Source organism: Patiria miniata, unplaced genomic scaffold, assembly GCF_015706575.1.
Source record: "Patiria miniata isolate m_02_andy unplaced genomic scaffold, ASM1570657v1 HiC_scaffold_10, whole genome shotgun sequence".
Classification (NCBI taxonomy): Eukaryota; Metazoa; Echinodermata; class Asteroidea; order Valvatida; family Asterinidae; genus Patiria; species Patiria miniata.
The window spans coordinates 20,516,643-20,526,480 of NW_024037048.1; the positions used below are offsets into that span (position 1 = coordinate 20,516,643).

The 9,838-nt window shown below is 38.8% G+C and overlaps 1 long non-coding RNA gene across 2 annotated transcripts; it reads left to right on the top strand.

The window, feature by feature from the left end:
* The first annotated feature begins 3,674 nt into the window (after positions 1–3,674).
* On the top strand, positions 3,675–9,796 carry LOC119739708. Of its 2 annotated transcripts, XR_005272620.1 has the most exons (4): positions 3,699–3,733; positions 6,600–6,605; positions 9,356–9,456; positions 9,751–9,796. It is a non-coding gene; the product is annotated as an uncharacterized LOC119739708 (long non-coding RNA). The 2 variants fall into 2 exon arrangements; XR_005272618.1 differs by lacking the exon at positions 6,600–6,605 and having other exon boundaries at positions 3,675–3,733.
* The last annotated feature ends 42 nt before the right edge of the window (positions 9,797–9,838 follow it).

A 9,838-nucleotide genomic window follows, 5' to 3' on the forward strand; every position in this document is an offset into this window, starting at 1 on the left:
CTGTTGTAAGTGTAACTTAGCCCTAGTCCTAGCCCAGGTTGGACTCTGTTGTGTACACGCAACGGAGTCCAGGGTATGAATCTCTCCTGCCATAGCGAAAAAAGTTTTAACACATTTAGTATTAGTAAATATTGCTTGAGATTATTTATGCTTATTGAATTCTTCTCATTGTCTTTGGGTAATGTATTTTTTTTTTCATTAGAAAATTGACGTGGCAGGTCACACAGTGGATGATTTGGTGAACAAGACAATAGAATACCTTCAGCCCAATCCAGGTAAGAACCAAAATTGAAACATCATTGACGCTAACCTTCCCAAATCCTCCAAAATCCTATTTGCAAAATGTAGGCTTTTGCAGGATTGAGGCTATATGGCAAAAATGTGTGCCTGATTTATGAGGATGCACTGTGTCAAGGTCTTGGGCCGGATCTTGTGTTGTTCCCTGAGCTCAGGGAACCAGACTAGCTGGCTTGCATCCATTCACGGATGTGTAACCGCTTGCAAAAAAAATGTGGACTAAATAAATTGGGTAAATTGGGGCACTATTTGGACAAATCAGTTTCTTCCTACGATGGTCGGCCGACCATCTTTTGAAATCAATACAAAAATTCCACTTTTCTTAAAAATGACAGCACACCAGGTGCCATGATTTCACAGGATGTCTGAGACTGTCATTCACCTACAGTCAAGTAAAGTATTTCATAATAATTTGGTAGTTTTGTTTGTTGATGTTTGCAAATGTCGTATATTACCTTTAATTGTAACCTTTGGAATAATTTCATTTGGGGTGACTATAGAACACCGGTTTGAATTCGGGTCTAAGTATTCACTTCAAACAAACCAAATAGAGATAGATCTTCTATTTGTGTGCTGACCCTAATCAATCGTATTGTCTTTCCTGAACAGTCTCCAGAGCCATGAGAAAGTCCGTGGTCAGAAGGGAGGAACCAAGCCTCAACAACCCGTAGGATTCCTGGGAGAAGTCATGCTGAAGAACGGCAGAGAATTAGGAGAAGATTCATGTTTGGTGAGCAAGCTTCAAGATGTATTCTCTTTCCTTCTGTGGTAGACTGATCAAAAAGCTCTCAAAAAGGTGCTCTAATCAGTGTTCCAATCCACCAACATAGTACCATCATCCATGAGTATTGTGTAATTTATGTAGGGCCCAGCACTTCATATATGCAAGGCCAAGTAAAGAAATAAACCAGTTTCTCGTACCTTCCCGCTGCCTTTTTTGCACCCACTTTGTATTTTTTTAATTTTTTTTTATTTATAAATGCATGCATTTGCAATATACAGGTGAGTCAAAAAAAGACGAAAACTCAAATGGCAGGACCAATTTTTGAATGAAGTTTTGCCTGTAGCACTTTCCAAATCTAGGTTATGATCATGAGCCCAATCAATGGCTTTGTTTTAGCACAAGAATCATTCACATCACTCATTTGCTTTTCAAGTTACAGAATTTTGAACACAAACACCATTTTAAAGTTCTGTCCATGGATCACAAGAGATGTACGTGTTATTTAAGCAAAACGAAAACAATTCACATGCATCCCTTTGAGATTGTTTTCGTTTTGCTGAAAGAACACTTACTTTTTGACCTAGCCCAACTCTTCTCATTTTTGATGGAAACAACAGGACAATAAACCTTTCCTGTTATAGGTATTATAAAAAGATGGATTGTTGTTATGTTTTTGTTTTTGTTTGGATACAGGTACGGCGATGGTCGAGATGGAAGAATCACTGAGGCAACTTTCTGAAGTCAAGGACGCCTTCGATCTGAACGTCAGACAGAACTTCCTGGATCCCCTGGATCATCTCAAGAACAAAGATCTGAAGGAGATCAACGTGAGTTCCATCTTACAAAATCTAACATCACCCATTATCTGACTGATTCTGATAGAATCAGGACTGTGTTGCACAGCCACGTTCGGGGAAATTCAAGCACAAATTAGGGAAAATGGAAAAGCATAAAGCCACGTCAGAATGAAGTGGCTACGGCTAATACATTAGTTGCACCTATGGAAGCAGATGAAGCCACTTCCCATGTGGGCTAGTGTTAGTCGTAGCCATGTCATTCAGACATGGCTAATGCTCACTAACAGAAGGGTTAACCAGGGTTACTGGAAATTACATTCTCATATAGCGTAATCCGGCGAACAAAATTAAAGCCATTTTTGAGGTCGTGGCACGACTACGTGCACGCGTTCTTAAAGACGAGGCTCACAAATGTTTTGGTCGAAGGAGTCCGGAGTGCGCGATTCACGTGAGCCTAGTGCCTCCGCATTTATCCTGAGTTATCCTGTTCACAGACAAACCAAGGCCGATGAAAACATATACCTCACCTCATGGTGGAGGGAAAAAAAAGCAGACGGGAAACCGTTTTTTTTTTTACTCTGTCTAATAATGCATTTCATAGACCATGCATTTCATAGACAATCTCAGCTCCCAGGGTATACTTAGCACAGCTGTTTAGTTTTGGTGGAAACAACAGAACAATAAAATGTTGTTTTTTATAGGTATCAATAAAAAAAAAAAATTTTTTGGTTATTTTTTGGATACAGGTACGGCGATGGTCGAGATGGGAGAATCACTGAGGCAACTTTCTGAAGTCAAGGACGCCTTCGATCTGAACGTCAGACAGAACTTCCTGGATCCCCTGGATCATCTCAAGAACAAAGATCTGAAGAGATCAACGTGAGTTCCATCTTACAGAATCTGACAGAATTTGGTTGATTTTGGTAGAAGCAGGACTGTGTTGCACAGCCACCTGCGGGGAAATTCAAGCACAAATTGTGGCCAATCTGGAAAAAAAATGATACAAGACCAGTGATCGATTACTGGTTGATTTGGGTTGTAACTTATGCCTGTGTACTTTTTGTCATTCGATAAATTTGGGGTCCACTTTTTTCCTGTCCCCGTTACATCTGACATCTGTGATTTTATAATTCTGATGCACTCCTTAATGCAGTCTTCCTCCAAGGATGATTATGAATAGCAAACTACCTACACAACGAATACAAAATTGTTTAAAGTCATTCTTAACCCTAACTCCCTGGGCATTTTTGCGATGATGCTGCAAAATCCTCCAACTGCCTCCATGTCAAAATTGCATGCAGCCTCAATCCTGCAAAATCCTCCATTATTTCTTGAATGTGATCCGTGGAAGAATGATCACTGCCTCAATCCTACAAAATCCTCCAGCAATCACTGTCAATATGTTGAGGCAGAGCCAGTGACATCCTGGAGCAGTGCGGAGGACTTCAAGTATAATTTATGCACAGCTGAGCATAAACAAACACAAGGCCCGGCCCAAGACCTTGACACACTGCATCCTGCAAAATCAGCCACCACATTTTTGCCAATTAAACAGCCTCAATCCTGCAAAAATCCTCCATTTTGCAAAGAGGATTTGGGAGGATTTGGGAAGGTTAGGGTTAATGCAGTCGTCCGCCAAGAGTGATTATGTGAAGCAGACAACCTACCCAACAAATTGTGGCATTCTTAATGATACTTGAACAGCAAATGACAATGCTCAGAGATAACAGGAACTCGAAAATTGTCACACTTTGACCCATAATTTATATAAGGTGCCTTACAGCAATGTGCAAATGTCTCTTGTCAAACAATAAGTTTTATTTGTCTCCCAATGTTTTTTTTTTTCAGCACCATCGGAAGAAGTTACAGGGGCGACGTCTTGACTTTGACTACAAAAAGAAGAAGCAAGCAAAAGGTAGGTGACAGATTATCTCAACTCCATCATATCAAATCATCTTACATTACTAAAATATCATAACTAAAACAAAAATAAACCATCAGACTTCCAAAGTGTTATTGTTAACCTGACACTAAATTTATCATTATTGTCATAGAGTATGTCCCAAAAAAGTGTCTGTGAAAAAAAGTCTGATGTGGTTTGGGATTGGAATCATTTGCCCTTGAGCATTAAACCGAGGTCTTGCCATGATGACTGATAGCCAGGCAAATGATTCCAATCCCAATTGCAGCCCTTTTCACAACATGCAGGATTTTACACAGCTTACTTAACACAGCACTGAAATTCATTAAGGCAAGGAACTTGGTCACAGTGTCCCAAAATGTTGTTGTGATCAATTGACAAGTGTGCAGTGATGCGTGACTGAAATTAAATGAAACTCATCGGGGTTGAGGCCAAGATAGGGAGTATCTGCACAATCAAACTTTTTCAAATTGGACTTCATGGTTTTGTAGTTATTTCAAAAATAGTCAGACGGACATTTCTTTTGGACATACTGTATAATGCGTATAATATTTGTTTGCACTAAAAGAAAAACAAAAATTGCATTGAAAATAGTGTTCCTTGCAAGCCTTTAATTGTGGTTTAGATTTTTTGAGGACTTAGTTTGGACAGTCGAGAAAAAGTTTGAACTTTGTGTCAACCATATTCACTCAGCGGCCAAATATGATCTGCCAAATATTGTTTCCAAAAGTGGATATTATCATCGGGAACTGAACTTTGTTACTTTGATCGATAGGCCTAACTGTCTCTAATAGAAGAGTTTTAATCATTAAATCCTGTAAATTGACGTCGCTATGAAGGAATTGTCCACACCTTTGATTTCAACATCATTTTTTTTTTCCACCTCACTGTATTAATGTTTTACTTTCATTTTTCACTGTGCATCATCTACATACTCATCAGCATTAGCAGGTTTGGTCGGTATGTCAAGTCTAGTTCCTAGACTCGTCATGAATGGTCCCTTATTGTGCTTAGCACCCATAGTGTACACCCATAGCTCACTACAAGTTTGAACTAACAATAAGCGAAATTGTCTGTGAGTTTCAAAAATGAGAATAGATAGTGTTGTTGACCTTTGTTAATGCACAATATTACCTTGTACTTTCCCTACAAAAAATATTGTGAATGTGTGTATGTAGAATGCTAGATGCTTAAAGCTACAGTCCATCATTTGTAATTTGTGCATTTTGTTCGTTTGTAGCAACAAAAGAGTTCAAAATCTAATGAAGGATACTGAGCAACTAACCTGATGAAGTTTCAGCTAAGCTTCAGCTGTACATTCCGAGAAAAACAGCATTCTAAGACCTCAATTTCAAATCAAAAGTTACTGAATCATGTGTTGAATTGTTTTGAATTGCAGCTATACGCGACATCGCGCACTGATCCAACGAATTATAACAACCGCGGCGGTGTGTGCGTCGTTCCAATACTTGTGGGCGCTGCGCTGAATAACAAAACGAACTCCTAATGTAAATTTTCCTACGGTGCTTCTTAAGAATCACCGTTGGAAATGCCTTCTTTCGTTGATTACTTCAAAATGACAGCTTCCCAGAAAGAATAATTTCACAGGGAGTTTAGTTCCCTTACTATCTTTCAACCAAGTATGTTTTTCAAATAATTACGCCAGTTACTTTTCGGATGGCTGCAAATGATGGACTATAGCTTTAAGATTTACAACTGTGATAAATGTCCATGTAATAGATTAACCTCAGTCCACATGTACGTGCAGGCTTTTCAGTACTCCTACTTTTCCTAGATATTTTTTTTACCGTGCTCCAATTTTTCCTACTTTTTCTTGAAATTCCTACTTTTTCCTATTTTTTTGTCCCACAACTCCGAAGAAATTTAATCTCATTGAAAACTTTCATGGCAGTGTTACACACTGTCAAATCACACAATGAAGGGCTTGGGCGCAGGAGTACTGCAACTGTACTTCCAAGAGCTTAGTTGAGGATGGAGCACAAGTGTTGTGAGTACAGAACATGCCAAATGAGGCTTATGATGCTGTGGACGTGGGCGAGCATCATGAAAACTACCCCAGAAAGCCACAACAGTCCTACTTTTATCCTGATTTTGTCCTCCAAAGTCCGACTTTTGTCCTGTTGGTTTTTGTAAATTTTGATCTAAGTACTTTCTCCTACTTTTTCACCTGGGTCTGCTTGAAAGCCTGTACGTGTATCGTACTATCATGACGTTCTAGTGTGTGTTTTAAATCAAATTAGGTTAATTGCCCTTCAACGACGTTTAAACACTGTATACTCAGTGGGTAACACACTGAGTATACAGTGTTTAAACGTCAGTGAAGGGCAAAACCTAATTTGATTTATATCACCCCGACGCAAAATTCCATCTTATAAAAGTGTGTTTTAGTTAGTTAATCAGTTACATGTCCCTAATAAACGTCTACCCCTTCAGGATTGGTCTAGACAGCCTCCGGGATAAAAAAACGACCAAACTGAATACAAAGGAATCCAACTGCTGTTTAGATTAATGGTCTCCATGCGCAAACAGGAGAGGGAGCTACTTGATCACTTTCGATAGTCCAGTGGATGGGGCACACTACGTATAGCGCATGGTACCCTGACTTCTTTCATTCCGAATATGCACAAAGCCATAGCGTCTTCCTGTGACGTCAGGCGTCATTGGCAATGCGTTCAAATGTCTCTCCCAGTCGTCTCCCCGACCCCAACTCTCCCTTTCCTACCGTTGAGGGGGTGCTTGTGCGAAGAGCCCATTGGTCTATAATCCTATGATGACATCATGTTTCTATTTTTACTTTCCATGTACCCGTAAAAACGTTTTCGTCGGTTCCTCTCAGCAGCAGGTGGTATGTCAACACCGATTTTGTAGCGTAGCATTTCGTAGAAAATATTGTGGTGAAATAGATCAGAATTGATTGAGGATTCAGAAAATACAGTATAAGGCCAAAAATCTGTGTGTCCGTCATGCGTAGTGCGCACTGCCTGATGTGTAAAAATCAGTTGTTTGATAAGCAATGTGCATACATACATAGGTCCATGTACCTGTATTGCGCATTGCGCTATCCCTGCTGCGTTAAGACCAGTCATTGTGGGAATATGAGCTTGTACGTCGGTCAAGTGTGCCGAGAAATACGTACTCGTGGATTTTCAGAGTACGCATCGCAGATACGCAACTGGTATGCAAAAATGCAATACGCACATCAAAAACGGACACATGGATTGTCGGCCTAAAGCGGTATCAAATTTGGCCAGCAGTCTGGGCTATAGAGTAGGCAGTAGTGCTATATATTTGTAGATTTCGCCGTGGGTGCAGAGTCGAAAATGAAGGGAAAAGGAAAAAGTGTAAAGCCACGTCAGAATGAAGTGGCTACGGCTAATACATTAGTTGCACCTATGGAAGCAGATGAAGCCACTTCCCATGTGGGCTAGTGCTAGTCGTAGCCATGTCATTCAGACATGGCTAATGCTCACTAACAGAAGGGTTAAGCAGGGTTACTGGAAATTACATTCTCATATACAGTGGAACTTGCTATACCAAACACCGCTATTTTGAAATATATTATCCCAGATTTCTAAAGCTCGGTAGTCATTTTTTTTGAAAATCAAAACTGGATTAGAGTTCACTTTGTCATTTTGCAGTTTTGGTTTTGTTTTGGTTTTGATGCTAGCTTGTGCATGTTACTTCCTTTATTTTGTTTTGCATTTCACAGGAACGTCCTCATGAAACTTGCATGTTTTGTTTTTAAACATCATGCTTGGAACACTAACAGCATGTCATAGAACAAACGTAGCCAGCATTTTCACTTTGCCTGCATGTTTAAGCCTGCTGCTATGTTTTCTTGATTGGAGATTATCATTCCGTTTTCATTTCATTTTTTTTCAGTTTATTTTAAGCACATCCAAATCAAGCAACAGTCCAAAGACCAAAAATGTCTGTTTTACTGGGTGATGAATACGACAATTTATATTATCAATAAAACCTAAACAATATTCAAAAAGAAAAGAAAATTGCTTTGGAAGATGATCAGATTGACCCCAAAATGGTAAACTTTAAGAGTGCTTTTAGTTTTAACATCAAAAGACATATTGTGTTACAAGTTTTAGAATGTAATTTGTAACTGTTGTAAATTATTGTCTACTAAAGAAGGACAATTACTGGCAAAGAGTTAATGTTGGTTGTAGCTGATTCTGTCAGAAATAACATGAATTTGTATAATGGAGGTATCATGAATATTCATTACATCTCATACATATTAATGAGCCTGTTTTTGCATTTTGTTGGTCAATATTCAATTGCATTGATGAAAAAAATTGACCCAAATTTTTTTGCGTGGACTCAAACTTGGAAAAGTGTAGATAAGTGACTTTTCCGAGGATGAAATTGAGAATGTCTAAGTGTTAAATATGTGTGAGTTGTAATAAGTACGAACTTTGTTATGCAGCTGATTTCACAAAACAGTGCGTAACTTACGCCATGCGTAGGACTTACACGCAACAAACTTATTGCGCGGCCACGCAATGAACTTACGATCGATTTCACAAAAGTTGGCGTTCATGGGCCACGTTTTAAACAATCTAAACATCTTGGACGAGGATAATAACAGCATTTCATGGAAGAAATGTTTGTGTATGATTTGTTCGTTCGTGAAGCAGTTTTGTTGAATCACTTCCGCCCGCCATTTTGAAAAAAAAACCTGGATTAATAAAAAAATCTTAAAAAGCAATCAAATTTAATAGACGAATGAAGTATACAAAATGTAGCTCCATGGAATGCCATTGGAAGCTATTGAGCTGAGTGAGAATTACAGATTACACACAGGCATTCAAATACAAATGAGATTTCAATCATTTGAGTCAAGACTGAAACAGTATTTTACTGTCAGATTTTGTGTTTCGATTACGAGGAACAAGTCCACTCTTTTTTCTGAAATATTGATGGCGATTTTTTGTCCGTTTTTCCATTCATTCATGGAGGTGGGAAAACATTTATGTTTCATGGTATTTAATGGGTATTTATTTGTTTGCAGAATGATAAATGATCAGTGGTGGACAACTGAATGTTGGATCATTGTATCAAAATATTCATTACTTGGGAATAGAGTATGCAAATTACGTGAAATTTTCACAGTTACTAGTCAATAACAAGTACTTTACCCCTATTTTTATTAAACAGAGCGAGCCACATATTTTTTGAAATATGTTCTAATTTGGTCACTTTCTTTATGACTCATTGTGTACATGGTGACGGATTAACTCTAACTCCCTAGCATGATGTACCAGGAACCATACCCATCCTGGCAAATTCCAACACCATATGGGGAAACTGCTGACACATATTTCTATCTTTGATTCTGGAGGTGTGCCAACCCAATGTAAAAGACTGTCAGTTTAAGGGTACTGTACCCATCCTGACAGATTCCCACTAAACATGCCGTTGGGGTTTGATGGGTTGAGTTCTGTTAGGGTTAATGCATGCTTGCATGATGCAGGAATTATACTACATTTCCACACCAGGAAAATACTGGCATCTTGGATAATTCTGAGCCAATATTTCTGACTTTTGTTCTCATCAATCTTGTTTTTGTTTGTGTTGCAGGAAGCACAATTCCTGAAGAAGAAATCCAATTTGCAGAAGAGAAGTTTCACGAATCTCAGGAGCTTGCTGAGAACGGGATGAGGAACCTCCTTGAGAGTGATGTAAGTACCTGACAAATCGGAGCAAAGATGAGCCAAGATGCACTAGAGCATCTTACTACTCAATCAGATACCACTCATTGAGTCTCAAGAACAAGTTTTCACTTTATATTTCTGCACATTTATTTTGATATTTCTCTCAGTTCAACCATGGAAGAATAATTTATACCGATATTGTATGGGTGAAGAGATTGACGGTTTCTATTTATTTCTATTGTGTAAGATATTCTTTAAATGGCCATGTAATTTAATTGTTTTAATGCAATCCTTGAAAATGCACCTTGTTTTCTTTAACAGGTTGAGCAGGTGTTACAGCTTCAAGCGTTAGCCGAGGCTCCTAGAATACCACAAACAGTCTGCAGAGGTCTTGGAAAGCCTTCTCTCA